Source organism: Lontra canadensis, unplaced genomic scaffold (genome assembly GCF_010015895.1).
Source record: "Lontra canadensis isolate GAN:19392208 unplaced genomic scaffold, GSC_riverotter_1.0 scaffold42, whole genome shotgun sequence".
Lineage (NCBI taxonomy): Eukaryota > Metazoa > Chordata > Mammalia > Carnivora > Mustelidae > Lontra > Lontra canadensis.
This window is the reverse complement of record NW_022631036.1, coordinates 16615867-16631129: the sequence shown is the minus strand read 5'-3', so window position 1 is coordinate 16631129 and position 15263 is coordinate 16615867.

Below are 15263 nucleotides of genomic sequence, written 5' to 3'. Positions count from 1 at the left end.
TCCATTCACACCAGGGCTGCCTCCCTCTGAAACTAGAGGGACCTCTGTCCTAGACTGTTCTCAAGAACCTGAGGGACTCTCCTGAAGTTGGACTCAGCATACAGGCCTTCTGCCCTCCGCTGACAGGGGCTCCCACCTCGTCCATACATCCCAACGACCAAAGAATTCACCGGGCTCCCACCTTGAAGGGCTTACACAATGAAGGCCAGTGACACAAAGGGCACCATTTTATTGAAAACCTAGTAGATGCCTCTTAAACACACAGACTTTCATGAAGAAAATAAGTGAACTAATGAATGAAGGAATGAAGAAACTCTAGAGGGACATGACTGGGACGTGATTGTTCTTAAAGAAAGCTATAACTTAATCAATAGTATTGACATATCTGAAAGAAAGAATGTGGTGGTCTGCAGAAGGAAGGCGGGCTGCCCAGAGTTCAGAGTTCAGAAAAACAGAGCACTATTGAATTTGGCAGCATTTACCTAGTTGTGCCCAAGGAACAGAAGGAATGTGTCCGGTAACCAATAGAAAGATGGACCAGGATTGTTCAGTTGCTTCAATTGCCTGTGTGTGCCTACTGTGCGCCATGGTGTGCAAAGGACACTGTGATTACACACACACACACACACACACACACACACACAAATACACATAGTTCCTCACACAGAGGAACCTGACAGTGAGTGAGACCAACACGTAAACAGCTCTCGATGCCGAGTGCTACAGCAGCTGTATACAAAGCACACCACAGAGCACAGAGGAGATAAACTTAGTCCATGGACTAGGAAAACATCCTGAAGTGACCTCTGAGCTGTGTTTCAGTACATAAGCAGGCATCGTCTCGGCCATGAAAGGGACAAAGGAATTCCAGTCAGAAGTTGTCCACATCACAGTAAGTCAGGGATAAAAGTATTAGTCCAGAGACTGAAGATGGTGCAGGTTCAGTAGCCTGAGATCTATCCTAAGGGAAATAGAAAAACCACTGAAGGATATTAGCTAGAGAGTAACAAGATCAACTTGCATTTAGAAAGATCATTCTGGCAGGAATATAAACAATGAATATAAATGGAGACAAGCCAGGGAGGCCCAGAAACCAGTTAAGGAGTGATTGTCAAAGACCCTGGGAAGGATACTTCCTAGGTCAGTGGTAACTGGGAGAAAGAGGATAGGAAAACGAAATGTTTAGGAAGTGATGTTATTGACCAGGTGAATAGAAAGGATGAAGGAAAGATGAGTAATTTAGGATGACTCAAAGTTTGTGACTTTGGTGACTAAGTTGGTGGTGGTATCATGAACTGAGACAGGAAATATGGAAATACAGGAGAAACAGCAAATTTGGGTTAGGAAGATGAAAACAAGCTTGGTTTTGAACATGTGGTGTTTGCGGTGCTCATTGGACATCAAGTGGAGCTGTCCGAGTAGGCTATTGGACAGGAGAAGTCATCAGATCTGAAGTCAGGAGAGTCATCAGATCTGAAGGTAAATATTTGAACATCATAAGCAAACAGGTGATACCTAAAACCGTGAGAGTGAAAGAGTAACCAAGGATGGATAGAAAGATGGATGGATGGGTGGATGGATAGATGGTTGGATGGATAGAAGGATGGATGGAAGGATAGATGGATGGGAAATAAAGCTAGTTAAAATGAGATTATACTCTAACAACTAGTTTTAATTTTTGGAGAGTTTCAAAACTTTGCTTTACTTAACAGATAAAAAAAGAAGCTGAAGAGAGTAAAGGAAAACAAACTTCAGATAAATGTTTCTTTGCCATAAATGCTATTATCTCTTACAAGAGCCCTCTGGGTTAGGAAGAAAAGATTATTAAAAAGCATAAAGTGGTTAGAGCTGTCTTAAAATATCAACTTCCTAGGGCACCTGGGTGGCTTAGTCAGTTAAGCATCGGACTCTTGATTTTGGCTCAGGTCGTGATCTCAGGATGGTGATCTCGGGGTGGTGATCTCGGGGTGGTGAGATCAAGCCCCATATCAGGCTCTGTGCTGCGCTGGGTGTGGAGTCTGTTTGAGATTCTCTCTCCCTTTCCCTCTGCCCCTTACCCTGACTCCACTTGCAAATGTGCTCTTTTTCCCATTCTCTCAAAAAAAAAAAAAAAAAAAGTCAACTTCCTGCTTAAAAAAAAAAAATGAGGAAATTAGTCCTCTCACTCTTCAACAATAGTCCCTGTTAAGGATTACCACTCATCTTTTACTGTGCCTACAACCATTCCTGGGTCCTTTATTTTGAATTACCTCTTACATGGCTGAATCTTATCATTGAGCTATTCTTTTTTCCAGGAAGTATTCACACATTCTGTATTTCTTGAGTTTGTTAACATGTAATAATGTCTATGTACTGTCTTTTCATTTAACCAATACCTTGACTGGGTACAACATCCTAGACTCACTATTTTCCTCAGAACTTTGTACATACTATTCCATTGGCTTCTAGAATTGAGTGAAAGTCCAAGGCCAGCCAGATTTTTTTCTCTTAATAAGTGACTTGCAAAGACCATGTCTGATAGGGAAAGAAAGACTCAAATGGTGTCTCTCAATATGCTTGACTCTTCTATTTTTTGAGGTGGACAAAACTCTTCTTTGCCAATAATGAAAGGCAGTGTTAAAAGTTACAAGCCTTCCTCTGCCTCCTTAATCTTCTCATCCCTCAAAACTGTTCAAAAGTCCTCCACCACCCTCTAAAACTTTCTCCTCCTTCCTTCCAGGCAGAATTACTGTATTATGTAGCAGTTACTACATTTATAGTTGTAGGTATGCCTGTTTCCCCACTATTTTTTTTTTTTTAAGAGCAAGAAAGGGGTTGGGGGAGAGGGGGAGAGAGAGAATCTTAAACACAGAGTCTGACACAGGACTTGATCTCACAACCCTGAGATCGTGACCTGAGCTGAAATCAAGAGTCAGATGTTTAACTGACTGAACTACCCAGGCACCCCTTCCCCGCTAAATTTAGAACCATATTTTCTTAATTGTAATCGAAGCACTTATCACACTGCTAAAAGACAGTAAGGACTCAAACGTTTACTGAATGATCTATCCATTCTCCCACTTCCCCTCTTTAGAGCAGTTGTACTCAAACTTGAGCGTGCATCAGATTCATCTGGAGAACTGACTAAAACATACACGGCTGGGCCCTATCCCCAGAGTTTCAGATTTAGGTGTTCTGGGGCGAGGCCCACGAATGTACATTTCCAACAAATTCTCAGGTGATGCCTCTGCTCTTGGTCCAGGAACCCCATTCTGAGAACCACTGATTTAGAGCACCATTTAGAAAGAGGAATAGATTGAACAAATCCTTAAAAAAAAGGGATAAATAAGGCTCAGATAATAAGCTTATGTGAACCTCCCAAACCATCAAAATCCAGCCGGCTAAAATTACTCCTTATATCATAAACCTAACATAAACCCAAGTGTTAGACAAGGTGGTGTACGAGAAAAGACATTTTATGATGTTTCACTTAGTTTTGCTTGCTTAATCCATTTTTATCACTCATGATCATAAGTACCTTTAATCAGTATTACTTATCATGATTCTCTATTATACTACATAACTATTGGCGAGCCTAAGATTAATTCAGTTCACTGGTCAGGGAGAGAATAAATCCAGAGGAACTTCATGTATTCCAGACAACATTCTTCCTTCAAATGAAATAATAATAATAATAACTACTTAAAAATTCATTCCTCTCAAAAATAATGAATAAATAAATAAAGAAAGAATTTTTAAAAATGTGTTCTTCTCCCGTTTTTATTCTGTTTTCTTGGGCTTTTGTTTTTATAATTTATTTTTTTATTAACATAGAATGTATTATTAACCCCAGGGGTATAGGTCTGTGAATCGCCAGGTTTACACTCTTCACAGCGCTCATCATATCTCAGGCTTTTTGTTCTTTCCCTGCCTCCTTATCTCCCAAGCACCTGAGATAGTTGTGAGTCTTACTTGTGTCCAACCTTTGCAAACCACTTGGACGTACAGAGTCCCTCCTACACCATCTTTGCCATTTAGCCTTTTGTTCCCTGAGGAGAATGGTCTGGAGTACCCAGGCCTTTACAGCAACCTCTAGGTGGTGATTTTTTGGGGCTCCCTTCAAGTGCTCAACTTTGCTGAGCACTGAGTGTTCCCAGTTTCTGCGCGCTCAATTTACTGTGTATTATAATTTGCACTGCAGTGCCACCTAGAGGCCGCTGCCGGTAAAGACCCGGAGTCCGCCAACTCCTTGCACTCACCACCCCGTCCTCGACTAAAGGAAAACAAGGGACTCAAATGAACTCCGCCTCTAACGAGAGATTGTTCCGTATAAGGTCATCTGGAACTTCTGCCTGGAACTATGGTTTGTCAAGCCGCCATCATTTGAAATGGTGTCATCAGCTTCAGTGTTTTGCTTCGGGTTGGGATCTGCGTATAAAACATCTTCTGTATCTTCTGTGGTGAAGGTCTAGAAAAGAGAAAGCGGCAGCTTCTGGGTCCTTCGGTTCAGCTTCTCATGGTTTCCGCTGTGGCTGAGCTCTGTTGAGATCTGCAGGATGAAAATTGGCTTGGCCTGTCCAGGGATCCAGACTACAATGGAGCACTATGCGGCGCACATGAAGCCAAGCGGCCGCCGCATTAGAAGCCGAAGGTCCATTAGCTCTCATTTAATGTTTCTTCTCAAGCAGATAAGTACAGGCATCAAACACCCCAGCCCTTTTATGACACATAAATCACAGGTCAGTGCCTTCCATGGAGACTCCTGTTTGCTAAGTGAATAGTTAGGCCAGACGCTAGGAAGCAACATTTTAGCGCACTTAGAGACCCGGGGGGCAATGAGCCCATAGCACAGGGCAGCACCGGGAATGTCTCCCTGCAATTTAATGATTAAAATCTTTCCCCTGCTTGAGAACTGGCCCATCGTCCCAGACCGTCCCCAGGCAGCAGCTCGACCCAAGAGCCACCTTGATCCCAGCTCTGCCGTTAACTTTGCTCTCAAGGAGTTGCTTTCCACAAGCCTACTGGGTGGAGAGCAGACTCTGAGGCTCTGTCTCTTGGTCTACCATGAACTGGATGGAGATCGATTTTTTTCCCAGACTCAATCCACAGAATCTCTCTCTTGGTCACTTATGCCAAGAGGCACACAGACAGAGGAAGCCAGGAAATAAGCCTTGTCAGTGGTGGGACCCTCAGGAAGGTCCATGAACTCAGACTGCTGAGGTCCTTGGAACTGCCCTGCACTCTGCCCTTCCTGGGCCTACCACAGCAGGTTTTCTGTGGATTCCCTAAGTTCTGTACCTAAAAACCAGTTTCAGTGGATTCAGCCCCTTATTATTAAAACTCTTGTCTAAGAAATCCTGAGTCTTAGAGAGGGCGATGGTCAGATGTAAAAGGGTACTTCTGCTCCCTAGTGCACTCCATTGTGGGCACTCAGCCTGTGGAAACTCCTGTCCTCCAGCCAAAGGCAGGAGCTGGCCACTCCCATGGGCAAGGGTAAGGGATGAGGGGAGGGAGCGGGGACCCAAGTGTGGTCTGCAGACCCCTGCCAGTCCACAATCTCTTACTGATCAGCAACAAGAAAAATACAGAATTTGAGAGTGTTTGGGATTTGTTATAACAATTTTTCAGAGCAATTTGATATATATCAAATCTAATAACAATAAAAAAAATCAAAGCTGGTATTTTATATGTCTTTGGGTTTTTCACCATTGAATTTTCAAGTATGTTATTGTATTTCACCAAAAAAAAAAAAAAAGCTCACAAATGATTGGAAATAAAAAATAAACAAAACAAAACAAAAATACCCACAGACAGGTCCTTCACTGCCAACAGTTTAAAGAGCACTACTCTAAGGGCCCCTCCATGCTCTAGTTTAGGCCCCTTGGCCATCTAGCTGGCAGAATCTTGCTTAAAGAAGACAAGAATACAGACGAACCTTCTCTCCAAGGAAAAGCAATGACTCACAGGCAGAGGCAAAGCCTCTTATTTACATCTGTTTATAGGGAGGACCTGTCCCTGAATCAGACAGGTCAGAGGGGGGCCCCCAGACATTCTGGTATATGAAACCCCTTAGACCCATAGCATCCTGATGGAGCTTAGACAAAGTGTTCCAAGAGGAGGGCCAGAAGACTTCTCAAGGGCAAACTTTGGGGCTGCATCCAGAAACTACTCAAGTAGCCCAATGGGCTTGGGGGACTGCTAATGCCTCCCGTCAGGGATCTCTCTGCCAGCTCCCCAGGGACCCCCTACACATACGCGCTTGGGCACAGAAACATACACACACACACACACACACACACACACATATACATCCTCCAGAACAGCACCTCCCTCTCATAGCCAGTAGCAGGAGCACAGATACGGAGGGGGCCTGCTCTCGCATTTTCTCCTCTCCTTGGATACACTCAGCCTGGGTCTCACCTTATCCTCTCCAAGGAAGAGAAGAGGCCATCAGGGACAGAGATGGGTCAAGCCCTTCTCACTCTAATTCCCTCTGTGTGGGCCCCAAAAAATGAAACATGGACATGGAAATAATTTTTTTTTAATGGGGGTCCCATTCACATGGAAAGTGAGAGAAGTATAAAGGGAAAGGAGTAAGAAATGCATGGAGAGTGGGCTAGAAAACCAGGCAAAGACAGGAGGGACTAAAGAGCTAACAAATTCCGTGAGGGCCAAGCCGCTGACTGTCCCAGGGCCTAGCACAGCGCCCCTGCGTAACACTCTGGACAAATGTTTGTGGGATGAAGAAGAGAAGGGAAAGCTGAGGCAAGGAGCAAGGAGGGAGAAGGTGCCCGCTGGCATGCAGCTGCTCCCGCTCCTCAGGCCCTCCTCACAGAAGGGGCACGGTGGCCCAGCCGCCCACTGAGGCAGCAGGCAGGGGTGAGGGGTGATGATCGCCAGGCAGTGCGATGGCCGTGCAGCAACTGCCCTGAAGGGAGACTCCTTGTGGTTCTCCCTGTTTCTATTTTTCTCCTTTAGGAAAAAAAAAAAAAAAACTTTAATGCAGGGAAGAGTCACTGATTTCATTTGAAACAATTCCCAAACAGGATACGGAGCCTCAAACAGCTCCTCCGTCCTTGGCAACTGCTGGGCGCAGGTGTTTCTCGGGAGTGCCGGGCCGCACGTAGGGGAGCCCTGGGAGGTGGCACAGAAGCTACAGGGTAGTCCTGCGGGAGCAGCTAGGGTCGCAAAGCCCAGTGGCCTCCCCTGCATTTCTGAAATTAGCCTCTTCCCACGAGCCTCCCTTGCCCTCTCACTAACCTCACCTCCAGCCCCCAGTCTTTAGTATAATAGTTTTCAATCCCTATTTCTGTCATTTGTAAAATAAAAACCAAATACGGTCCCAAAGAGGGAACGAAATGGAAAAGGGGAAATGAGGACAATTGTTTGATAACAACACACACACACACACACACATACACACACACACAGAGTCTGGACTTTTACCTACACAGGCTAAAATAAACATGTGAACACTAAGAGATTTGAATCGAGAGTTTGTCAACAAAAACCAGTGCACACTCTAATTTCTAATCCAAGTTTCTAAGTAAAATGGAGACGAGGAGTACTGAAGTATGAAAGAATATATCCAACCTGCTGGACTTCGTGAGTAACCCCGGACAAACAGTTAAACAAAGAGTTACCATGTAAACCAACAATTCCATTCCTGAGTATAACATACACCCAAGAGAAATGAAAACCTATGTCTAGATGAAAATTTGCATAGGAATGCTGATGATACCATTCTTTTTATTTTATTTAATTTATCTGAGAGAGAGAAAGTGAGAGAGACAGAAAGCACGAGCAGGGGGAGGGTCAGAGAGAGAGGCAGACTCCCCACTGAGCGGAGAGCCCGATGTGGGACTCGATCTTGGGACTCCAGGATCATGACAGCCAAACGCAGATGCTTAATGGACTGAGCCACCCAGGTACCCGCCAGCATTCTTCACAGTAACCAAAACATGGAAGCAAGCCAAGTGTCTGTTGAGGGGTGAATAAATAAATAAAATGTGGTATATCCATACACTGGCCTATTATTTGGCAATAAAAAGGAATGGAGTACTGACCCATGCTACATCATGGATGAACCTTGAGAACATGATGCTAAGTGAAAGCCAGTCACAAAGGACCACATATTGTGAGTCCATTTATATTAAGGGTCCAGAATAGGCAAGTCTATAGAGACAGAAAGTAGATGGGGGTTGCCAAGGGCAGGGAGAGGGAGGGAGATGGTGGGATTGGGATGTGACAGTTTAAGGGTACAGGTTTTCTTTCTGGACTGGGGGGGGCGGTAATAAAAATAGTCTAAAATTGACTATAGTGATGGTAGCCTAGCTCTATAATACACTAAGAACTGCTGAATCATACACTGTAAATGGATGGGTGACTTGTATGGAATGTGTCCAGGTAAAGAAAGCTAGGAATAAAAACAAAACAGGAGAGGTCATTTCCTAGAGAGAGATAGGAAAGGTGGGGCATGTCCAGGGATTTCGCAGACCCTCTCTGGTGAGGAAAGGGTCAGGAGAGCATGCCAAGTTTTGAAGTACCAAGGATCATTTTTTTGCCCCTATGGACCCTGATCTAAGGCTTCACCCAAAGGGTCTAAGGAAGAAGCTTCTTCCCTTCCCCCTGTGTTTCATAATGGAAAGGACTGCTAAGTGCTTGAAAGAGCTACCCTAATAGAGATATTTATATTTTTGGATTATAATCATAAACACTTACAATATCTGAGCCTTAGGGGTGCCTGGGTGGCTCAGTGGGTTAAAGCCTCTGCCTTCAGCTCAGGTCATGATCCCAGCATCGTGGGATGGAGCCCCGCATCAGGCTCTCTGCTCAGCAGGGAGCCTGCCTCCCCCTCTCTCTCTGCCTGCCTCTCTGCCTACATGTGATCTCTGTCTGTCAAATAGATAAATAAAATCTTTAAAAAAAAAAAAACAACAGTATCTGAGCCTTAGGAACAACCTCTTTTACTGGATTTCTGTGTGTTTCCTGGACACCTTTTAGGAGCCAAGAGGAAGGAAGGGACTTTAAGAGGAGCTGTGCTAATGCCGGACATCAGCAAACTTCTCACTTCATATGGCCAAATACGGTCAGGGGTTTAAAAAATAAAGAAACCCTTAGCCATCCAGAAAGAAGGAGTTATCCAGAACAACTCAGCCCAAAAGTTTCTAGACAGCTGACATCTCATGGTGTTCTTCCCAGACGTGACAGTCACCAGGGAGTTCCCCACCAGGGAGTTCCAGAAAGTCATTGACAGACTTTAAACACTTATGGCAATTGCTTCCCTCCGCCTGTGGACATGACCCCCAGAACCTTCTCAACGTCCTGTCAGATCTGATATCTAGCCCCTAAGATGTTCCACAGTTCTGTCCAACACACAGCCAATTGACACAGGGCAACAAACAGCCCGTGCCAAACGTACGCCAGGACATGGGTCACCAGGAAAGTCTGAACTGGGCCCTGGACAAGCCTTTGTCCAGTATATGACTGGTAACCATTTGTTGACACAGATATGCCAGGAAAGAGGCCAGGAAGAAAAACACAGTGAAGTTTGTCCATTACACCAGCCAAATTTTCTCGCCCGAGAAAATAAGGCACAGCAGAATCCCTAGCTTCCAACCAAAAAGCTGAAACTGTTACATGATGCTAGTTGCTCTAAACTGCACAAAACATGCCCTGGAAAAATGTCCATTGGGTATTCTGGCTCTTCACTGAGCCCCAGAATGATAAATAGGACCCAAGTAGCATCGAAAGCCCCTGAAAGTCAAGATCTGGGAGGTCTATTTTTTCTTTTGATATTTTTTATTTGCATGGTCTCTCACCCAGAGCCCAGCTATGACCAAGCCCTTTCTCTGAACCTGCCATACTAAAAGCTGGAACTGGCAACTCAGTGCCTTGCAAAGGTTTTTACAAACAACAGGCGCTTGGTAAATGCTCTAAGACATTGAGAAGATAGCTAATGAGTGGATTAATTAATGATTTCAGAAATAAGATGGTTTTGAAATCAAGAAGAGTACAATTTAGTCATTCCTATTTTTATAATCTCCCCATTGTCTTATCCAGGGTCTTCTTAAAATGAATGTAGTCCCAGCATCACAGAGGAAGGGATCACAGACACTACTCTTGTCTACTGTGATGTCCCAGAAGCCACCTAGGAGGACAAGAAGGAGGCCAGGGAGAAAAGGCATCTGAGATCTCCAGTCCCACTTTGGTTAGTACGTTAGGATGAGGCACAAACTCTTAGTAATGTTGGCCATCTCTGCCACGGTAAGGGTTGGATAGATTTGCAATCCACCCAACAGCTCTCTTTTCACGAGAGGTTCATAAGGGACAGAACCACAGTAGAAAGACCCCAGTGACTTGACAGGCAGCATTATAGTACTGTTTCTCCCTCTTCGTGCCATCCCTGGGACCAAGAGTTCTGGTGGGAAGAAGAGGAGAAATTGAAAGCAGATTCTTGGTGCTCTTGGGAATAATAGGCAGAAGGTACAGAGAGTGTAGGTTCTTTAAATGAGTGGCTATTGGCATGGAATGTTCTGAGGACGCATGAAAGCATTAGTAAACAAGATAGATTAGCCTTCTGCCCTCATGGAGTTTATGGTTCTGTTTTATTAGAAGTTGCCGGTAAGTGTAAGTAGAAAAGAAATGGAGTCCTGGGCTGAAGAGCGACAAACAGTCTTGTTCTGGACACTAGCTCAGTCTCCCAGCCTAGGCTCCAGCTCCAAACACTCATTTTTAGGCCCTGCTCCTTCTGTCATCATCTTACAGGTGTGCTTACATTCTTGGTATATTTATATTCCAACTAATACAGATGACTTCCCACTCTTTAATCCTCAAACATGACAATTCATAAGCTGTATTTATGCTGCCTTCTTGAACTCCAAGTAGGCAAGTCAGGGCCTCCCACCCTATCAGGCCGTGATGTTCCACTGGTGCCTGTAGGACCAGAACACAGGGTCCTACCTGCTCCCTTGGTTTATGCTATCAGGCTGGTGATCTGATTTGGACACAAAGCTTACAAACCATGAATCCACTTTGATTGTTTCTTTTACAGGCGAGACGGTGGAATTTCAGTGAGAGGAGTAGACTTGTCCACGACGGCACAGCTAGGTCGTGGAGGCAGGCCTGGATCTTAGGGTTCCGACCCCAGTGTGGGTTCTCTTTGTACTCTTCTCCTCTGGAAATCCTAGCAAGACTAGTTTCTCAAACACATGTTCCTCATAGAAAATTCTCTGCCCCTGAAGATGGAATCCATGAGAAATGTTTGTTCTCAGTGTTCTGCAGAGGTACCCATTTCCTCTTGAAATAGGGCTTCTTTGATTGCAAGTGACAGAAATCCATTGAGAATACTTAGGCCAAAATGAGAAACTTTATCATAAGGGGCCCACAGAACTCGGGAGAGGAATGCACCTGGGCCCCAGGTGTAAGTTGGAACCAGGAATGCAGACAGCTTTGGAAATCTCTCTGGATCCTGACTCACATCATCTTTCACTCTCGGCAGAACAGATTTTTCTACTTTGCTGTCCTGTGACGGAACACAGGGTCCTACCTGCTCCCATGGTTTATGCTCCCAGGCTTCTAACCCCCACACACCCATTCTATTTTGGTCAATTTTTTTTAAGATTTTATTTACTTATTTGACAGACAGAGATCACAAGTAGGCAGAGAGGCAGGCAGAGAGAGAGAGAGAGAGAGGAGGAAGCAGGCTCCCTGATGAGCAGACAGCCCGACATGGGGCTCGATCCCAGGACCCTGGGATCATGACCTGAGCCGAAGGCAGAGGCTTTAACCACTGAGCCACCCAGGCACCCCTATTTTGGTCAATTTTAATGAAGAATCAGTTATATATAGTAAAAGTTATTCGTTGTTAAGTGTGTAATTCATGAGTTTTGACAAATGTGTACAGTCACGCAGCCATGACCACAATTAAAATACAGAACACACCCATCACGCCAAACAGTTTCTTTGTGCTCTTTTCAGTTCAACCTCTCCCCCACCTTCAGCCCTGGCAATCACTGGTCCTTCTATTCCCACCATTTTAACTTTTCTAGAATTTCATATAAAGTCATACAATACGCACTATGGCTTTTTTTTTATTCAGCATAATGACCTTGAGATATAGCCATGCTGTCCTTACAAGTATCTGTGGATAGTTTCCTTTTGTTATTATCTTGTATAAATATACCACAATTCGTTTATCCACTGTTGATGGACATTTGGGTTGTTTCCAGTTTGGGGCTAATAGGAATCAAGCCGCTATGACTATTCATGAACAGGACTTTGTGTGGATGTACGTTTATGCTTTTGTTTCTCTTGGGAATATATTTAAGAATGGGATTACTGGGTCATGCTTTAGGTGTACATTTAACTTTATAAGAAATTCTCAAACTGTTTTCAAAGCGGCTGCACCATTAGTGTTTCCACTAGCCATGCATGAGCATTCCTGCCACTTCACATCCTTCTAAACACTTGTTATGGCCAGTCTTCTTAATTTTAGCCATTCTAATAGTATGTAGTGCTATCTCACTATTATTTTAATTTGTATTTTTCTAATAAATAATGATGTTTTGCATCTTTCCATGTGCTATGGGCCATCCATATCACTTCTTCGGTGAAGGACTTGTTTAATTCTTTTGTCAATTTTTGGAGGGTTGTTTCTCATCCCTTCTCAGCCTTTTGGCTGAGATCAAGTGGAGGGTTGCTTCTCTTCTCATTGAGTTGGAAGAATTTTTATATATTCTATATATGAGTCCTTTATCAAATATGTGTTGTGCAAACATTTCCTCCCAGTCTGTGGCTTGTCCTTTGATTTTTTTCAACAGTACATTTCAGAGTAGCTTTTTTGTATACAAAGTCCAACTTATGATTTTTTCCTCTTACAATTCCTACTTATTGTGTCTTATCAAAGAAACCTTTGCGTAACCCAAGGTCACAAAGATTCTTCCCTATGTTTTCTTCCAGAAGTTCTATAGCTTTACATCAATGGTCCACCTTGATTTTTACTTCTGGTGCCTCTCTCACTTGCTCTCATACACGCTCTTTCCCTCTCTCCTTAAACCTAACTCTCTGGTGAGCTTGGGTCAGGTGTTCATTCCCAAACCAATCTACATGGCCAGAGAGCCACTGAAAATCTCCCACAACCCCAGCTTGATCACATGCCTGCTCTGGTCCAATCAACAATGTTCAGGGGTGTTCAGAAAATATGGCTGCCACCAGGACCTCTGTGGATAGGAAAGGAGCTGATTGGTAATCAAAGAATGAGGATTTATTACAGACTGGCAAGATAAGCTAGTAAGTGTCCATATACCCTGTAATCTGGCTCTACCTATCTAACACTTATTTTAAGCAATTAACTTGGACTCTTACAAGGTTTCTAATTATTGAATGAACAGATCTTACCAATATTCAAACATAATCATCTATATTACCCAACAGAGTTCTAGTCATCCTTCCCTGCCTAGTCTACTGAAATACCATCCCTATTGTGAAGCTTTGGGTGACTCCCCAGACCAAGTTAACACTACTGAGGCACTTAAGACATATTTGTCTTCCCCAAGAAACTGTTAGCTCCTTGAGGACAAGAACCTTATCTTGTTTGTCTCTGTCCCAAAAGCTAGTTTAATTCCTAGCACATGATATTTTTTGGTAATTTTTTAAATGTTGGGTTTGTCCTATAACTATTTATCAAATATGAGTTAGCTAATAAGAGAATGACAACACTGAAGACTCTCAAGCAGTGGAATAACTTTACAGAATTTTTCATAAGAAAGATCCTCACTTGAGATTGATGGCTGATTCACACTCAATGGAGAAAAAAAAGAAAGGTAGAGAAATCTAATATCAGTCTCACTCTGACTTTTCACCCTTGCCAGGGGAAACATAATTCAAGTGCTTCCTTGTAGTCACAATGTACAATGTTGAGCTGAGACCCACTTGGTGAGGAATAGTTAGCATCATGACCAAAGAGCACTAAGATCAGTGGAGTCTACCACATTTAATCTTACATCATTCTTTATAACAACACAACTGCTACTCTGCTGGCATAGATGCCCAAGAAAAGCAGATACTAGAAGGGAAGTCTATGGTAATGAATCATGATAAATGGAACATTTTGGAAATTTTACAAAGAAAAATATGGCCTTTGTTGTTGTTGTTGTTGTTGTTTTTTAAAGGTTTTATTAAAAGTATGGCCTTTGAATAGAAGTTTCTAGATAGAATTTAGGGCAGAAATTGCCAAGAAGCAAAGTAGGAGCTAATCATGTCAGAGTCACAATAAGTTTAAATAAAAACTGCTGTTGTCTGAATTCCACAGGTACTAAATATGAGAATAAAGGCTATAACTGTCATAGAGTCCTTGGTTTAAAAATAAAATAATTTCTGAATGTTTAGAACAGAATCTTTGAATAAAAGTATATATAGGCTCGGAGAGCAAATCTCCATCATAAAATCTCTACATAAATCTAAGGCAGGGGTGGCAAGTACACATCCTACTCCCTTTTCAAGTGCCAGTGGAGGCTCTTCGAAAGATACAAATGTGTGAAGAAGAGAGACTCCAGGGTGGATGGAAAGAACTAAGGATCAACCTTTCCTGGGCTCTGAGAAGCCTCTGTAGACTCCCATTATTCTAGAATCTTTTCTGGCCCAGCCTTGCTTCCCACTGAGCCTGCCCCTTGTGTTGCATATTTAGGCAATCCTATGGAAGTCCTCCCTACATATGCATCACTGTGAATGGGTAAGCAAAAGTGGCTTCTGGATCTCTCTAGCAAAAAAAACAAATGACTCTGAATATAGACCAAAAAAGATCAACAGGCTACTCAGGTATCTAAATGAGAGGTAAAAGATAAGTACAGAAAGATTTGTAAAAATCATGTTTGGATTCAGTTGACCCCAAGGACTGGATGACTCAAGGGAGGGACCCTTGGTCTGAATTAGGCTGGAAGCTGGCAGCAAGAGCCAAGTCTTGTTTCTTGCTGGAATACCACCTGAGAGGGACTCTGCCATGATCTAGAAGGTCCTGGACTACATTTTGGACTTCATATACCATCTTAGGTTATAATATGAATGAGGGGCTTAATTATTTTTGCCCCTTTATTCACAGGCTATGAATTTGTATTTGATTTCTATTTCATAACTGGTTTCTCTGCCAGTTTAGAGAGAGGTATTAATCTAAGCTAACTGGGCACATATAACAAATTCCAAGAAACAGAAAATTTTGCATACTTGTTACTGCCTAACTTTGTCCTGTAAAGGGAATTAAAAAAAAAAAATGTAGACTCCTATTTAAA